Source organism: Phocoena phocoena, chromosome 15 (genome assembly GCF_963924675.1).
Source record: "Phocoena phocoena chromosome 15, mPhoPho1.1, whole genome shotgun sequence".
Taxonomy (NCBI): Eukaryota; Metazoa; Chordata; class Mammalia; order Artiodactyla; family Phocoenidae; genus Phocoena; species Phocoena phocoena.
In genome coordinates, this window is record NC_089233.1 from 42090384 (window position 1) to 42108745 (window position 18362).

Here is an 18362-nt window from a genome sequence, read left to right on the forward strand (position 1 = left end):
TTTGTGATTAGTTTAAAATAGTTGTGAAATAATTTGATTAGTAAAATTCTCACTTTTGGGAAGTAGCTTTAAAATATTGTCTTTGCAGTTGGGAAGGAATAAAATGAAGCAGGTCAGGATACTAGTATTTTGTAGCAAAATTTATGATTATAAAGAGGAAACAAAACTGTTACAGAGATGAAACACAAAGTTTTAAAAAAACTATTTTTAAAATGTTTACCAATTTCTGAAATTTGGTTTCTTTTTAGTCCTTCTAAAAGACTCTGTGTTTTGAATGTTCATTTCAATTATTATGAGTCTCTTATGATAATTTTACACTTGTATTTATATGACTTTGTTATTTCTCCCTCCTCCTCCTGCAATGGGGGATGGCAGAGAGGAGGGTTTCCACAATACCCACATGCCTCCCCGCCAAGCCTCCGTCTCTTAACCCTCAGCTCTTTCCCTGGTGTGCTGAAATGCAGCTAGGGCCGAGGGGAGTGGGACTCTCTCTCCTTGGGAGGACAGGAGGAAGAGACTAGAGAACTGGACAACCCCCACCTCATCCTTTCATAATTTCTTCACAAATGCAAATTCCTTACAGTTTAACTCCTATTAAAAAAATCTTGAGTCACTCTTTCCTGATACTCAGATTTTTAGATTGAAAATAGTTTTCTGACCAATGAATACATTTTAAATTTAAATGATTTTTAGTACAATGTGAGAATGAGTAGAGGGTGTTAAGACAATGATTGTTGTTGGAATCATCATAATAATGAGGGCCAATTAAATGGTTCTTAAAAAACAAAAAGAAAAACTAGAAACCTCCCCTTCTAGGGGATAATAACGTTAAGCTACACCAAAGGGGTAAAAATATGAAAATTGACCAGTATGGCACAACTCTCTCACCCTAGGATTATGAGCTTAAGCTAGAAATTTAAATTTTTCTATGTTTTAAAAATTATTTTTATTTTTATGTATTTATTTTTTAAATTAATTAATTATTTATTTTTTGGTTGTGTTGGGTCTTCATTGCTGCTGGCAGGCTTTCTCTGGTTGCAGCAAGCAGGGGCTACTCTTTGTTGCGGTGCGCCGGTTTCTCATTGCGGTGGCTTCTCTTGTTGCGGAGCCCGAGCTCTAGGTGTGCGGGCTTCAGTAGTTGTGGTTCACAGGCTCAGTAGTTGTGGCTCGCAGGCTCTAGAGTGCAGGCGCAGTAGTTGTGGCACATGGGCTTAGTTGCTTCGTGGCATGTGGGATCTTCCCAGACCAGGGCTCGAACCCGTGTCCCCTGCATTGGCAGGCAGATTCTTAACCACTGTGCCACCAGGGAAGTCCATAAAAATTATTTTTAGAGTAAATATTAAAATAAATACATGATATGGGAAACAAGGGCAATATTGAAATATATTCTTTATTGTGCTAACAAGTTTACTTGTATATCTTGCTTACACAGAAAGTTTAAACTTTTTAGAATATAATAGCATTTCCATTGAACAATATCTGACATTTTTTACATGTCTTGGAATGTAATTAAATGGTTCTTTTATAGGAAAAAAAGAATGCTTTGAATTTTAAGCAAAATGGTATTTCTATTTATTATTTTGTGTGAGGAGCTTGTCATTCTAAAGGTTGTACCATATCTCTACACATACCTGCGTGTAGCTTTTTAAAATATATACTTTTATAACTTTTTTTCTCAAGTGCACTCAATTTTTCCAAATCTAAGTTTCATTGAATTTAAAGTCTCTTTCTCTCCTACACGTCACATTAAAGATGTATCACCTTACGTTTACAAATTAATTTGTGATTATCAAGGAACGTATCAGTCTTTACACCTGCTATTTACTTGAAGGAGAAACTTCAGTTTGGGGCATTTTTGATAAATTATTTGTTGCATTTATTAATAAAGTTTTACTATACACATTTTAGAAGAAAGAACTATGAAATTAACATAATTAGAGAATGTTGCTCAATGTTTCCCTTTTTGTTCTGTGTACTGTGAATGTTGTGGAGCTATTTGTTATGTCTCTATCTGCATTCTTCGTTGAGAATTGTGCTTGATGCAGTAGGCTAGTGTTCACCTCATAAATCAATGTCAGTTTTGGTAGATTTTAAACAATTTAATTTTTGGTTCAATAATTCGCTTTACAAAGCTTGATATGAAATAATTTTATTAATCTACTTTATACAGACACTGAGTGCAGTGAGGAGAACTGATTGATGAAAGTTTCCTCATAAGGTTTCCTTTAAAAAAACAAAAAATAAAAACCTAGTAAAATGAGTCTTAAATCACAACGTATCTGTCAGATGGACTTGAAGGTTACTGAATATTGCCTCAAAATACCCAGTTAAGTGAACTAATAATGAGAAGACTCTTCAGTAAACCTAGTGTTTATTAAGTATTTGAAAATTAGGTACTAAATTTGATCTTGTAACTGTGTAGGGAATTACATGAGGTAATACTGAAAAGATGATTCAAACTTTTTTTTTTTTTTTTTTTGCGGTATGTGGGCCTCTCACTGTCGTGGCCTCTTCCGTTGCGGAGCACAGGCTCCGGACACGCAGGCTCAGTGGCCATAGCTCACGGGCCCAGCTGCTCCGTGGCATGTGGGATCTTCCCGGACCGGGGCACGAACCTGTGTCCCCTGCATCGGCGGGCGGACTCTCAACCACTGCGCCACCAAGGAAGCCCTCAAACGGTTTTTTGCTTTTAGAATTAGTGGAAATTTCACAAGTGTCACAAGCTACTAGCTATTGGAATTTGGCCAAAAATGCCAAGTAAGAATTACTTGAGAAAATCAGTACCAGCTTGAATGAAAGCAGTTTATCATTGGTATACAGCATGTCTTTAGAAATAAATATTATCTCACAGAAGAAATAGGTAAATTTGGAATAGGTCATATATTCTAAAATAAAAAGCATATATGTATATGCAAAATAGTTTAAAAAGCTAACAAAACTAACTTAACTGTAAGAATAAATGGCAAACTTAAGTGGGTGAGAAATTTTTTAAAAATTACACAGTATAAAAGAAATTTAAAATAGAATTTATAATTGTTTAAAGTTCACTTTTTAATAGGATAAATAAATCTTGAACTGTGAAGGGTGTATTACGGTTGGAGGTTATGCATAAGTTGTTCTAGGATTTAGATGATGGAATACAAAGTCATTATTTTGATTTGTGTTTTGTATGCTTACTGTTATAAACATATAAAATACTCTGAAAGATCTGAAAGAAAACTATTTCACGTACGAAGTTTTAGTTTTCTATAAATAGTCTGGTATGTGTGATGATTTCTTCTAGAGTTAATTCTTTTAAATGCAATGTTTCTTTAGAATAATCAGTGGTAGTGCATATATGATTGAACTGTCATTATGAACATAATTGATGACAGACTGCCTTGCTGCAGCTCTTATGAACAATTTGCAGAGATTAAAAGGGTGATGGAAATGGTGGTTTAGGAATTGCTTTCTAAAGACACGAGAGGATCGAAAAGAAACCTGGGGTTTCCAGTGCCCTCTGAAATCATTTTCACATAAAACCCAGGTTTAGTAGGTACAAGTGTTGTTTAAGTGCTCTGCTCTTGAAAAAAAAATTATGTGGCATAAAGAGATGATTTGGTCATGGATCTTAAATGATCAAATCAGAGTGTCTATTCTATACCCGTTTCAAAAGGAGAAATGCAGAATGTTCTGTCTATTCAGTATTCCATATGTGCCTGCATTTAACTACGTAGGCAATAAATGAATATAGGTAAATACTCATGAAAATCAAACACTTTTCATACCCCAGAAAGGCTAACCACAATTGTCCTTAGCTATCTATATATATAGATTGCCACGTTTCCATATATTCAAGCAGAAAGTTGTATCTCTCATGTAAATGTTTTGACATAGACTCGGAGAATTAGTTATATGATGCAAAAAAGAAAAGCTTAATTATATACTTCTTCTATCTTGATTCATAAAGGATATGAGGCAGCTTTTAAATAAGTATGTTTGTGTACTTCAAACATTTAGTAAGAATCATGACCTCGTAGATAAGGATCTTGTAATAAATAGTAAGAAGTTAAGATATGGCTGAAAAAAAATCAAATCTATGGGCCATAAAGCCTACCAAGTTCCTGTAGTTGAACCTCAACCTTGGCTGTAAGCGTCCTGGTGGTCATCTGGAAAAGCCAGTTACACTTTCCTTATTTTTAGGGGAAAAAACAAAACAAAACCAAAAACAAACACCACCCCCACCCCCGCCTCAATTCTTCAGGAAAAGAAGCGCTCTAAAAGAAATTCCTCACAGGAGGCTTCATATAGGAAACACTGAATACTGTAACATTCTTAATAGTTTTCTAGCAGAGTTATTTCATAAAGTTAGCTTGTTTTAGTGGCCATTCCTCAAAAATTTGAGACCTCAACACTAAATCAGCTCAATTAAGGTAACTGAGGGGTGGGAGCAAAGTAAGTGATATGGTCCAGATGGGTAGCCTTCTGATGTTCCAGGACTGAACTCCACACTTTTCAACCAAGACGTCATAAAAACCACAACATTGTTACGCTTTGGTTATTAGAAAGTTCTTATACTGAGGCTAACTATGTCCCTCTCATTTGCAGATATCAGTCCCAATTCAACCTTTTGATGCCAAATTATAAGTCTGGTCTCCCATAAAGCCCTCTAAATATAAGAAGATACTATATTAATCATATTATGTTTTCTCCTTTTCATACAAAAAGTGCCCCCAAACAAAAAAAAGTCTGTAGTGAACATACACAAGTATTAACCAAGAATTTATCACGTGATTACTATTTATCAGGTGATTATCAGGAGTGTCCTGAGTGCTTTAGAAAATTGGGAAGGGAGCCCTTCTGGTACCAGAAAGAGGAAACATATTCTTGGCATCCATATTCTGTTCTTGAAATGGTACTTTTAAATTGTATATACGTATGTGTGTATTACTTCATTATTTTAAATTATATGTACATATGAATGTATGCTTGTGTGTACATATATATGTGTGTGTGTATATGTGTGTGTGTATACACACACACACACACACACACACACACACACATGCCAGGTTCTAAGCAATTGACTTACTAATGAACTTTTTAGAACATATCCCATTTGTAAGGTGGAGATAAGGCTAAAATCCTGAAACCCACTAACAGTAATCTTTACTAATGTGCTAGGTACGTTCGTGAACTTTAGGTGTTTATCTCATTTGATAGTCACAATAGAAGAGAACAACTTAAAGTGTGACTGACATTGACAGTGATTCAAGTGAAAAAATATTCTTTTTTTTCTTCCAGGTGTATTGAGATATAGTTGGCATACAGCACTGTATAAGTTTGAGGTATACAGCATAATAATTTTATTTACATACATCGTGAAGTGATTATAAGTTTAGTGAAGTTCCATTATCTCATATAGGTACAAAATATGAGAAATAAAGAAATAGAAATAACTGTTTTTCTTGTGATGGGAACTCTTAGGATTTACTATCTTAACAACTTTCATATATAACATATATCAGTGTTAATTGTATTTATCATGTTGTACATTACATCCCTAGTGTTAATTTATTTTATAACTGGAAGTTTGTACCTTTTGACCACCTTCATCCAATTCTCCCTCCCCTCGCCCCCCACCTCTGGTAACCAAAAATCTGATCTCTTTTTCTATGACTTTGTTTGTTTGTTTGGTTGGTTTTGAAGTATAATTGACCTACAACACTATGTTAGTTCCTGTTACACGAAATAGTGATTTGATATTTCTGTGCATTTCAAACTGATCACCACGATAAGTCTAGTTTTGTTATGTTACCATACAAAGACATTACATAGTTATTGACTATATTCTCTACACTGTACATTTCATACCCATGACTCATTTATTTTGCAACTGGAAGTTTGTACCTCTTAATCTTCCTCACCTATTTATTTTTGTCCCATTACTCCCCTTCACCCTGGCAAATACCTGTTTGTTCTCTGTATCTATAATTCTGTTTATGTTGGTTCATTTTTTTTAGATTCCACATGTAAATGAACTCATACAGCATTTGTCTTTCTTTGTATGACTTGTTTCACTTAGCATAATAGGTCCATCCATGTTATCACAAATGCCGAGATTTCATTCTTTTTTATGGCTGAGTAATATTCCACTGTATAAATACATCACATCTTCTTTATCCATTCATCTATTGATGAACATCTAGGTTGCTTTCATATCTTGGCTATTGTAAGTAATGCTGCAGTGAACTTAGGGGTGTATATATCTTTTCTAATGAAAAAATATTCTGAAAAGGAGTGGGAAAGAGATCTCAAAGATACTTCTTTCCTGCATTTCTACAAGGGTGATTAGGATTTATGTGATATTTGAGTAGCTATTGTTAATGAAACTATTCTTACATTGTCAGACTATTCTGATGGCTATCTAGATAAAATTTTAAAACTTACTATTCAGGAGCTTCCCTGGTGGCACAGTGGTTGAGAGTCCGCCTGCCAATGCGGGGGACACGGGTTCGTGCCCCGGTCCGCGAGGATCCCACATGCCGCGGAGCGGCTGGGCCCGTGAGCCAGGGCTGCTGAGCTTGCCCGTCCAGAGCCTGTGCTCCGCAACGGGAGAGGCCACAACAGTGAGAGGCCCGTGTACCGCTAAAAAAAAAAAAACAAACAAACAAACAAACAAAAAAAAAACTTACTATTCAACTGGATATTTGTTTTCTGTACATTTTCTTTATAAGGACAGCAGAAAGTTTGGAAGTTTCTAGTAACTATAAGCAGAGTTAATAGAGCAGTGATAAAAAGAGTTTTTTCTGTAGTTACTGCAGTAATAAAACAATCTCCTTAAAAATATTTACAACAGGGGCTTCCCTGGTGGCGCAGTGGTTGAGAGTCCGCCTGCCGATGCAGGGGACATGGGTTCGTGCCCTGGTCCGGGAGGATCCCACATGCTGCGGAGCGGCTGGGCCCGTGAGCTATGGCCGCTGAGCCTGTGCGTCCAGAGCCTGTGGTCCGCAACGGGAGAGGCCACAACAGGGAGAGGCCTGCATACCGCAAAAAAAAAAAAAAAAAAAAAAAAAAAAAAAAAAAAATATTTACAACATAATTTCTCAAAATTATGTAAATATTTGATTTGTAGATTATAGGCATTATTGATATCTGCTCAATATTATTACAGTTACTGAAGTAATAGAATCTTGTTGAAAAACAATTCAAAATACTGTTGAAGTATATTATTGTAGAACAGTTGTGTCCAATACAAATACAATGTGAATCACATAATTTAAAAATTTCTAGTAGCTACATTAAACAAAGTAAAAAGAAACAGGTGAGATTAAATAAAAATGTATTTTATTTAACCCAATATATTAAAATTTTATCTGTAGCTCCAAAACTATAGCCCCCAGGCCAAATTCAACCAGGCACCTGTTCTTCTACAGCCCAGGAGCTAAGAATGGTTTCTACATTGAAATGGTTGAAAAATGAATGATAATATTTTGTGACATGTAAAACTTATATGCAATTTAAAGTTCAGTGCTCATAAATAACATTTTATTGAATATACCCACACACCTTTATCAGTGGCAGAGTTGAGTAGTTGCAACAGAGACCATATGGCCCACAAGCCTAAAATATTTGCTTGCTGGTGCTTTTACAGAAAATGTTGGTCAAACTCAGCCAAGGTAAAAGTGAAAGTGAAAGTCACCTTTACAAATACCCAATCCCACGCCAATCTCCGGAAGTAATCACTATGAAGGTATGAAGGGTTTTCTGTGTGAGTTTTTCTAGATCTGTATGACTACACATATTCTGTAGTTCTGTTTCTTTATGTATCTAGAACTTATATTCACACTTAAAAAATATAATGGCATCATTTCATATATATTCTGATTTCTTCACTTAATGATATTTTATATCAGTTTCAAAATGAGTACTTTTTTTTTTTGGCCACGTTGTGTGGCATGTGGGATCTGAGTTCATCCACCAGGGATCGAACCTGGGCCCCCTGCATTGGGAGCATGGAATCTTAACCACTGGACCGCCGGGGAAGTCCCTCCAAATTAGTACTTATACATATGTTCCTTGTTAGTACAAATATGTGCTTTCATGGCAGTGCACGTAGATGTTCTCATTCTAGAATCTACTTATTTATATCCCATGATTCAGGTTTACTATATGTTATTTTTTCAGTCCCATGTTAATGAGTTTAGGCTCTTTCCTCTCCTTTCTTCCCCTCCTGTCTTTCTCTCTCTCTCTCTCCCTTTCCCTCTCTCTTTCTATTACAAACAGTGCTGCAGTGAACATTCATGCAGATCTGTATGTACTGGTACAAATATTTCTGCAGGATAGATTTCTAGAAGTAAAATTGGATCAAAGGGTAAGTTTATTATACATTTTGGTAGGAGTTGCCAAATTAGCCTCCAAAAAAAACCAGCATCAGTTTACGTGTCAGTGGTGTGTGATGTAACCTTTTCTCCCTACATCTCTCACCAACAGTGGATAATCATTAAAAAAAAATTGTTTTTACCAGTCTAGTTTAGCTTTACATACATAACTTAGTATTTCCTTAATAGTCTTCTATTTGCTAAAGTACTGTTGCTCATTTAAAAAAATCAAAAAAGAAAAGAAAATTAACCAAGAAATATATAAAGTGCGAGGGGCAAGTCCTCTGAAATAACATTCAGAAATAACCACTCTTAAATAAGAATTCAAGCTAGAAGATTTAGCTTAGGACTCTGATATATTTGTATTTTCATCCTGATTAGTTTTCTTTGAGAGGAATATGGCATAGTAAAAAGCAATCATGCTTTAGAATTAGACTTCAGTTGACTCCTACTCTATCAAACTGTAAAATTTGATGGCAAATTTTACTTTATCTTTCTGAACTCAGTTTTCCCATCTGTAAAAATGTGAAGGTTAGATTAAATAGGTTTAAATAATAGATGAAGTCACCGATCATAGCTGTTGCATAAAGTGTTTGCTTTATTTATTGCTTCCTTTCTTTTTCTCTCACTGCTTTCTTTCTGAGAACAACAAAAAGACACGTTTCCTATAATACATGTTTTATTGCAGAGGTTGGCAGCCCATGATACGTCAAAGGAGATAGCTGAGAAGTAACGTTAGTATAGTAATGGATATGGACTTGTGGAGAGAAAGATTTATTCCTTTGAGGACTGAGTCTTCTCACCATCTCCTGACACCGCCCCTTCAGGTCATCTCCTCTCGTCCCATGACATTCTACAGCCAAAATTTTTGTTTGTTTGTTTGTTTTTAAACCTCAATATTGAGTAGTGATTCCTTCCACTTTAAAAAAAATTTTTTTTATTTACTTATTTTTGGCTGCGTTGGGTCTTCATGACTGCACATGGGCTTTCTCTAGTTGCTGCGAGGGGTGGCTACTCTTTGTTGTGGTGCATGGGCTTCTCATTGAGGTGGCTTCTCTTGTGGAGCATGGGCTGTAAGCGCACGGACTTCAGTAGTTGTGGCACACAGGCTCAGTAGTTTTGGTGCACGGGCTTAGTTGCTCCGCAGCACGTGGGATCTTCCTGGACTAGGCTCAAACCTGTCTCCTGCATTGGCAGGCGGATTCTTAACCACTGCACCACCAGGTAGGCCCCTCTACAGCCAAAATGTTGAATAATATTATCCTCCCTTTGGGGAAAACATGACTCTTCAGGCATAAAGGAAGTACCATAATATTTTCTTGTATTGAAGTATACTTGATTTATAATGTCGTGTTAGTTTTAGGAGTACAGCAAAGTGATTCAGTTATACATACATAAATATCTTTTTTTTTCAGATTCTTTTCCCTTATAGGTTATTACAGAATATTGAGTACAGTTCCCTGTGCTATACAGCAGGTCATTGTTGGTTATCTGTGTTAAATATAGTAGTGTGTATGTTAATCCCAAACTCCCCCACCTTTCCCCTTTGGTAACCATAAATTTGTTTTCTATGCTGGTGGGTCTATTTCTGTTTTGTATATAAATTCATTTGTATCATTTTTTTAAAGATTCTGCATATAAGTGATATCATATGATGTTTGTCTTTGTCTGGCTTACTTCACTTAGCATGGTAATCTCTAGGTCTATCCATGTTGCTGCTAATGGTATTATTTCATTCATTTTTATGGCTGAGTAATATTCAATTGTATAAATATACCACATCTTATTTATCCATTCATCTGTCAATGGAAATTTATGTTGCTTCCATGTCTTGGCTCTTGTCAGTACTGCTGCAATGAACATTGGGGTGCACATATCTATTTGAATTATGTTTATTCCAGATACATGCCCAGGAGTGGGATTGCAGGATCATATGGCAGCTCTGTTTTCTAAGAGCTCCATACTGTTTTCTAAGGAACCTCCATACTGTTTCCCATACCCATAGTGGCTGTACCAATTTACATTCCCACCAGCAGTGTAGGAGGGTTCCTTTTGCTCCACACCCACTCCGCGTTTATTATTTGTAGAATTTTTGGTGATGGCCATTCTGACCAGTGTGAGGTGATACCTTATTGTAGTTTTGATTTGCATTTCTCTAATAATTAGCAATGTTGAGCATCTTTTCATGTGCCTACTGGCCATCTGTATGTCTTCTTTGGAGAAATGTCTGTTAAGGTCTTCTGCCCATTTTTGATTCGGTGGTTTGTTTTATTGATATTGAGCTGTATGAGCTGTTTGTATATTTTGGAGATTAACCCTTTGTCAGTTGCATCATTTGCAAATACTTTCTCCCGTTCTCTATGTTGTCTTTTCGTTTTGTTTATGGTTTCCTTTGCTGTGCAAAAGCTTTTAAGTTAAATTAGGTCCCATTTGTTTATTTTTGTTTTATTTCCATTATTCTAGCAGATGGATCCATAAAGATATTGCTGCAGTTTATGTCAAAGAGTGTTCTGCCTATGTTTTCCTCTAGAAGTTGTATAGTATCTGGTCTTATGTTTAGGTCTTTAATCCATTTTGAGTTTATTTTTGTGTGTGGTGTGAGAAAATGTTCTAATTTCATTCTTTTACATGTAGCTGTCCAATTTTCCCAGCACCACTTATTGAAGAGACTTTCTTTTCTCCATTGTATTTTCTTGCCTCCTCTGTCATAGATGAATTGACCATAAGTGTGTGGGTTTACTTATGGGCTCTCTATTCTGTTCCATTGACCTATGTGTCTATTTTTGTGCCAGTACCATCCTGTTTTGATTACTGTAGCTTTGTAGCATAGTCTGAAGTCAGGGAGCGTGATACCTCCAGCTCTGTTATTCTTTCTCAAGGTGGTTTTGCCTACTTGGTGTCTTTTGTGTTTCCATACAAATTCTTAAATTATTTGTTCTAGTTCTGTGAAAAATACCATTGGTATTTTGATAGGGATTGCATTGAATCTGTAGATTGCTTCAGGTAGTAAGGACATTTTAACAATATTAATTCTTCCAGTCTATGGACATGGTATATATCTTTCTGTTTGTGTTGTCTTCAGTTTCTTTCATCAGTGTCTTATAGTTTTCCAAGTACAGGGTTTTTTTTTTACCTCCTTAGGTAAGTTTATTCCTAGGTATATTATTTTTATGTGATTGTAAATGGGATTGTTTCCTTAACTTCTTTTTCTGATAGTTCATTTTTAGTGTATAGAAATGAAACAGATCTCTGTATATTAATTTTGTATCCTGCAACTTTACTGAATTCATTGATGAGCTCTAGTAGTTGTGTTTTTTTTTTTTGGTAGGATTTTCTATGTATAGTATTATGTTGTCTACAGACAGTGACAGTTTTACTTCTTTCTTTCCAATATGGATTCCTCTTCTTTTTCTTGTCTGATTGCTGTGGCTGAGACTTCCAATACTATGTTGAATAAAGATGAGAGTGGGCATCCTTTCTCATTCCTGATCATAGAGGAAATGCTTTCAGCTTTTCACTGTTGAGTATGATGTTAGATGTGGGCTTGTTATATATCGCCTTTATTATGTTTACGTATGTTCCCTCTGTACCCAGTTTCTGGAGAGCTTTTAATCATAAACCAATGTTGAATTTTGTCAAAAGCTTTTTCAGCATCTGTTGAGGGGATTATATGGTTTTTAGTCTTCAGATTGTTCAGGTGATGTATCACATTGATTGAATTGCATATATTGAACCATCCTGGCATCCCTGGGACAAATTCCACTTAATCATCGTTTATTATCTTTTTAATATATTGTTGGATTCAGTTTGTTAAATTTTGTTGAAGATTTCTGCAGCTGTGTTCATCAGTGGTATTGGCCTGTAAATTTCTTTTTTTGTGATATCTTTGTCTGGTTTTGGTGTCAGGGTGATGCTGGCCTCACAGGATTAGTTCAGAAGCATTCTTTCCTCTGCAATTTTTGGGAATAGTTTGAGAAGGATAGGTGCTAACTCTTCTCTAAATGTTTGGTAGAATTCAACTGTGAAGCCATTGTATCCTGGACTTTTGTTTGTTGGGAGGTTTTTGTTTTGTTTTGCTTTTTTTTTTTATTACTGATTCAATTTCATTACTGGTAATTAGTCTGTTCTTATTTTCTGTTTCTTCCTGGTTCAGTCTTGGGAGATTGTACATTTCTAGGAATTTGTCTACTTCTTCTAGGTTGTCCATTTGATTGGCATATGTTGTTTTTAGTAATCTCTGATGATCCTTTGTATTTCTGTGGTGTCGGTTGTAACTTCTTTTTCATTTCTTTTTTTATTGATCTGAGCCCTCTGTCTTTTTTCTTGATGCATCTGGCTAAAGATTTATCAATTTTGTTTATCTTTTCAAAGACCCAGCTTTGTTTTACTGATCTTTTCTATTTTTTTGGTCTCTATTTCATTTATTCCTGCTTTGATCTTTATGAGTTCTTTCCTTCTACTAACTTTGGATTTTGTTTGTTCTTCTTTTTCTAGTTCCTTTAGGTGTAAAGTTTGGTTGTTTATTTGAGATTTTTCTTATTTCCTGAGGTAGGCTTATGTCACTATAAACTTATTTCTTAGAACCTCTTTTGGTGTGTACCATAGATTTTTTTTTTTCTTTTTAAATATTTATTGGGACTTCCCTGGTGGTCCAGCGGTTAAGAATCCACCCTCCAGTGCAGGGGACGTGGGTTCGATCCCTGGTCGAGGAACTAAGGTCCCACATGCCATGGGGCAACTAAGCCCACATGCTGCAACTACTGAGCCCATGTGCTCTAGAGCCCACACACCACAACTAGAGAGCCCACGCTCTGCAACTACTGAGCCCGCACGCTCTGGAGCCTGTGCACCACAACTAGAGAGCCTGCGCTCCGCAACTACTGAGCCCATATGCTCTGGAACCCAGGCGCCACAATTAGAGAGAAGCCCATGTGCTGCAACGAAGAGCCCACATGCTGCAATGAAAGATCCCACGTGCTGCAACTAAGATCCAGTGCAGCCAAGAATAAATAAATAAATATTTATAATTTTTTTTTTTTTTTTTTTGTGGTACGCGGGCCTCTCACTGTTGTGGCCTCTCCCATTGCGGAGCACAGGCTCCAGACGCGCAGGCTCAGTGGCCATGGCTCACGGACCCAGCCGCTCTGCGGCACATGGGATCTTCCTGGACCAGGGCACAAACCCGTGTCCCCTGCGTCGGCAGGTAGACTCTCAACCACTGCGCCACCAGGGAAGCCCAATATTTATAATTTTAAAAAATTCTTATTTCTTTTTTATTTATTTGGCTATGTTGGGTCTTAGTTGTGGCATGTGGGGGGCTTCATTGCGATGCACAGGATCTTCGCTGTGGCATGTGGGTTTCTCTCTAGTTGTGGTGTGTGGGCTTTCTAGTTGTGGCTTGTGGCTCCAGAGCACATGGGCTCTGTAGTTGTGGCACCTGGGCTCCAGAGCGTATGGGCTCTGTAGTTGTGGCGTGTGAGCTCTCTAGTTGTGGCACATGGGCTCAGTAGTTGTGTCATGTGGACTTAGTTGCCCCATGGCATATGGGATTTCAGTTCCCCAACCTGGGATCAAACCTGTGTCCCCTGCATTGGAAGGTCGATTTTTAACTGCGGGACCACCAGGGAAGTTCTCTGTACCATAGATTTTGGATCATTGTGTTTTCATTTTCATTTGTCTCAGGTATTTTTTAAATTTCCTCTTTGATTTTTTTTGGTGATCCATTGGTTGTTTAATAGCCTATTGTTTAGCCTCCACGTGTTTGTGTTTTTTACATTTTTTTTCTTGTATTTGATTTCTGGTCTCATAGTGTTGTGGTTCAGAAGATATTCTTCATATGATTTCAGTTTTCTTAAATTTACCAAGGCTTGTTTTGTGGTTTAGCATGTGATCTATCCTAGAGAATGTTCCATGTGCACTTGAAAAGAATTCGTATTCTGCTGCTTTTGGATGGAATTTTCTGTATATATCTATTAAGTCCATGTGGTCTAATGTGTCATTTAAGGCCAGTGTTTCCTTATTGATTTTCTGTTTGGTTGATCTGTCCATTGATGTAAGTGGGATGTTAAAGCCCTGTACTAATATTGTGCTACTGTCAGTTTCTTCCTTTATGTCTGTTAATATTTGCTTTATGTATTTAGGTGCTCCTATGTTGGGTGCATATATATTGACAATTGTTATATCTTCTTCTTAGATTGATCCCTTGATCATTAGGTAATGTCTTTGTCTCTTGAATGGTCTTTGTCTTAAAGTCTATTTTTTCTGATACAAGTATTGCTACCCCAGCTTTTTTTTGGATTTGCATTTTAATATTAATCTGCTTAGGAGTTGTGCTGTGTTTAATGTTTTCTGTAGTTGTAGGTGCCAGAGGCCTTCACATTTTTCTAGTGAAGTCCTTGTTTTTGTCTCTCTTGTTGTTTTAGGGCTGCACTAAGGACTTCCTTAAATACAGTCTGTATCTCAAAGCTCTTTCAGCTGCAATCCCACTGTTACTATACTGTAATACTAATGATATAGTGGTAAAACATAGGGGAGGGGAAATGCTCTATAATCTTATGATTAAATCTCAGTCTTTTAGTGGGCCTGTGTCCCTGGATGTGGCCTTCACAAGTGGATTTTAGCTCTCCCCAGCCTTCAGTGAGGCAGAAAAGCTAAAGAGGGCTGGGGTTGGAGAAATGCCCTTCCCCCTTTCAGCAAAGTCCTTCCCCTTGAAGAATGGGCATTTGTAGGGCAATGCTCTGGGTATATTTCACAGTGATTACTTTTCCCTTCCCCCTGCCACAGCCCTGAGGGGATCTTTCTTGGCTTTTTATCACAAGAACCTGGTGGGGTTCTTGGAGGTAAAACCCACAGAAGTGTGGACTCCCCTAAGGCTGAACCCCACAAGAGATTCTCACTCTTGTGTTAGTTTACCCTCAGCCTCCAGTGATTCATCACATTTACCATTTATGTGCCCCTACCAGTTTATGGCTCTAGCACTTCTGCTCCAGTTAAGCAGATCTCAGCTGTGACTCTGAGAGTTCTCCCATCTTGCCAGATTTCAAGGTGGCAGATAGCCTTGCATCCTCAGTTCTCTAATGGGTCCAAGAAAAGCCACTGATATTTCAGTTTGTTCAGCTTTTTGCTCGCTGTAAAGAAGAGAATGATGACTTCTAAGCTCTTTACTTTTGGAAGTGAAATATGCTAATAAGCACTTAGTAGCCACTAAATAAGCAGTTTATTAGACAGTAGAATTTTATGTATTTGTTTAAGAACTTTATTTTTTTTTTGCTGTTCTGGGAATTGCCAGCTTACATTAAAAAATTTTTAATGCAAAATTAAAGCTGTCTCAAAATACTTAGAGTTATAAAAGGGAGATTCGATTTGTTATCAGTAGCATCAAAAGATCTGTTGGTTAACACAACATTGTAAATCAACTATACTTCAGTTAAAATTTTTTTGAAAAATCTATCGGTGGAAATTTTGTATATGTAGGCAGATCTTAATTCAGCATAAGAAACTTCTGGGAAAATTATTCAACAATGTTGAGCATATAGGTGGTAGTTTATGTATTTGAAAATCCTTTCCTAATTGTGAATTGATTTGGGAATGCCACTAAGTTTTTCCTATTCCCCTAGGTAAGTATGTAAAAGCTAAGTGACAACTCTTCAGGTACTTACAATAAAGAGTAACTACCTTGGATGAGAGGGGGCACTATATAACTTCCAACGTAGAGATTCTTTGATGCTCTGACACTGTGCCCTTTAAACCTCCCGAGGTGGAAAAGTCCACTTCTCTTCCAAATTTTTCTAAGTAGAGTTTAAATCCATTTATACACTTTTAATGGGATGGCCTAGAGGAAACTGATGTTCAGTGTCCTAAATCCCATTCCAGCTTTGGAGCTAAGGGTTAGGCATGGAGCTTCTGTGCAGCAGGAGATTGTTATGAGTACCAGCCCAGCCTGGAGCCATGCATCTAAATGAGACCCCAGTGGGCAAGCTTGCATATGTGTGTAGTGCTGGGCTGTGGTGACATTGCTTACAATATGCCTGTGAGGCAGAGGACAGAGGATATGCGTTGTGCCCAAGCTCCTGTGAAGTGAATTTTTCCTTTTGCAGGAGGTTATGTGCAGGGAAGAGACAGGCTCAGATGTCTTAAAATTTATCTCCATTGCTGGGTAACTGCTGTGTGTAGCAACCTTGCTGAAAATACAAAGCTTATGGTCAATATAGCTACTTTGTATTGCTTTTGACTAAAAGCTTTGTTAGTGACAAAAGAAAGAAAGACCTTGGTTGGTTGTTTTACATCTTACTGTTTTATTTTGAAGAAACAAACATGTTCCCAAATGTTAAAAAATAAACCAAATCTTTTAAATGTTGTTTTCAAGGGCTGGGAAATATTTTGAAGTAATGATGTTTCTGAATTTTATATAGTTCATAGTCTCTAAATTCTGTACAATTCATGTTCTTTTCTCCTCTAGTCAACCCCAGATATATTTATAAACATATTTATATGTTTCAGGAACCACTTACGTTGACTTCAATATACTTACTAAAGAGTTGAGCCCAGAAAGTTTAGGGTTTTGCCGGTCATTTTTGATGGTGAATGGCAGAGTTGATAGGTTTTATGTAAAGTGATCCTTTCTTAACACTCATAATTTAAAAAATTTTAAAATTAAGGTATAACTTACGTACATTAAAATGCACACTTTTTAGTGTTCAATTCTGTGAGTTTTGACAAATGCATACAGTCATGTAATCACCACTACAATTAAAATATTTCCACTAACAAAAAATCAACTCTGCCCTTTTAAAGGTTTAGATTTTACTTTAAGGTCTGTGATACATTTTGTGTCAACTTTTGTGAGACTGTGAGAAAGTGTGTATCTAGTTATTTCCTTCCTTCCTTCCATCCCTCCTTCCTTCCTCTCTTTCTTCTGTCCCCCTCCCTCCCTCCTTCCTTTCTCTCTTCCTTTCTTTCACAAATGGATATCCAGTCATTCAAGGACCATTTGTTGAATAGCCTTTCTGTTTTTGTTGAAAATTAATTCACCATATATGGGTATATCTAAAGTTTCTGAGCTCTCACTTCTGTTTCACTGATCTCTATGAGTATAAATCTCAAAAATTTAAAATTCATTAGTGTGGTTAAGTTATAAATGTCTTTGGTCCCATAATTTCTAGTTTCTAGAAAATCTGTTTCGATATTAAAAGTATTCAAGAGTAAAACATTACAAAGAAAGTAGAAATATTTTTTTTCTCTTAACTCCTAGTAAGGGTCTCTTTGTTTTTGTCTAACTTCATCTTTTCTGGCCTGAGTTTGAATGGCAGAGTATGCATCAAGATGGAGGATGGAGCTTCTCCCCTGCCTACATTCAAAGCAAGACATCTCTGGTTTCTTTGACAAGAGCTGTATTTCATCAGAGATTTTGTTTCTAAAGTACTGTCTCTCTTAGTCCATATTTAGCTGTAGGTGGATTTTGTCTCTATTTGGGGGGTGGTGGGGGTGAAGGGAGCAAGGGCACCAACCACTAAAAAACTATGCTCCATACACCTCCAGGGTCTGAGCTTCTCAATTAGTCACTCGCTCCTGGGGATCCCATGGCTATGGAAGAGACAGGAATGAGACGGGAAGTTTTTTGCTTTGACCAGAGAACCCTGATCTACTATATTCTCTTCCTCAGTGACTCTTGTTCTCTAACTGCCATTGGGTGGGCTTTCTGTAGTCTTGGAAACGTTCACCTCTGCCTTGACACTGGATGAGCACGGTCACTCACAGACTGTGGGGACCTCCCACTCTGTTCCATGCACATGGCTGAGCACCAGATTCCAGAATGTTGCAGCTAGGCTTACAGATAGGGACATTCACTGCACCTGCTAAGGGTGGCACTAGGTTGCCTCCACTATACCATGGTGTTTCCTGCTTGACAAATTGCTTGTCTCTCTCTCTTCCCATTGACAGCTTGCAGAGTATGCCTCTGAAGGGACTGTGCCTCAATGTGCTCCAACAGCTCCCAGAAGGCAA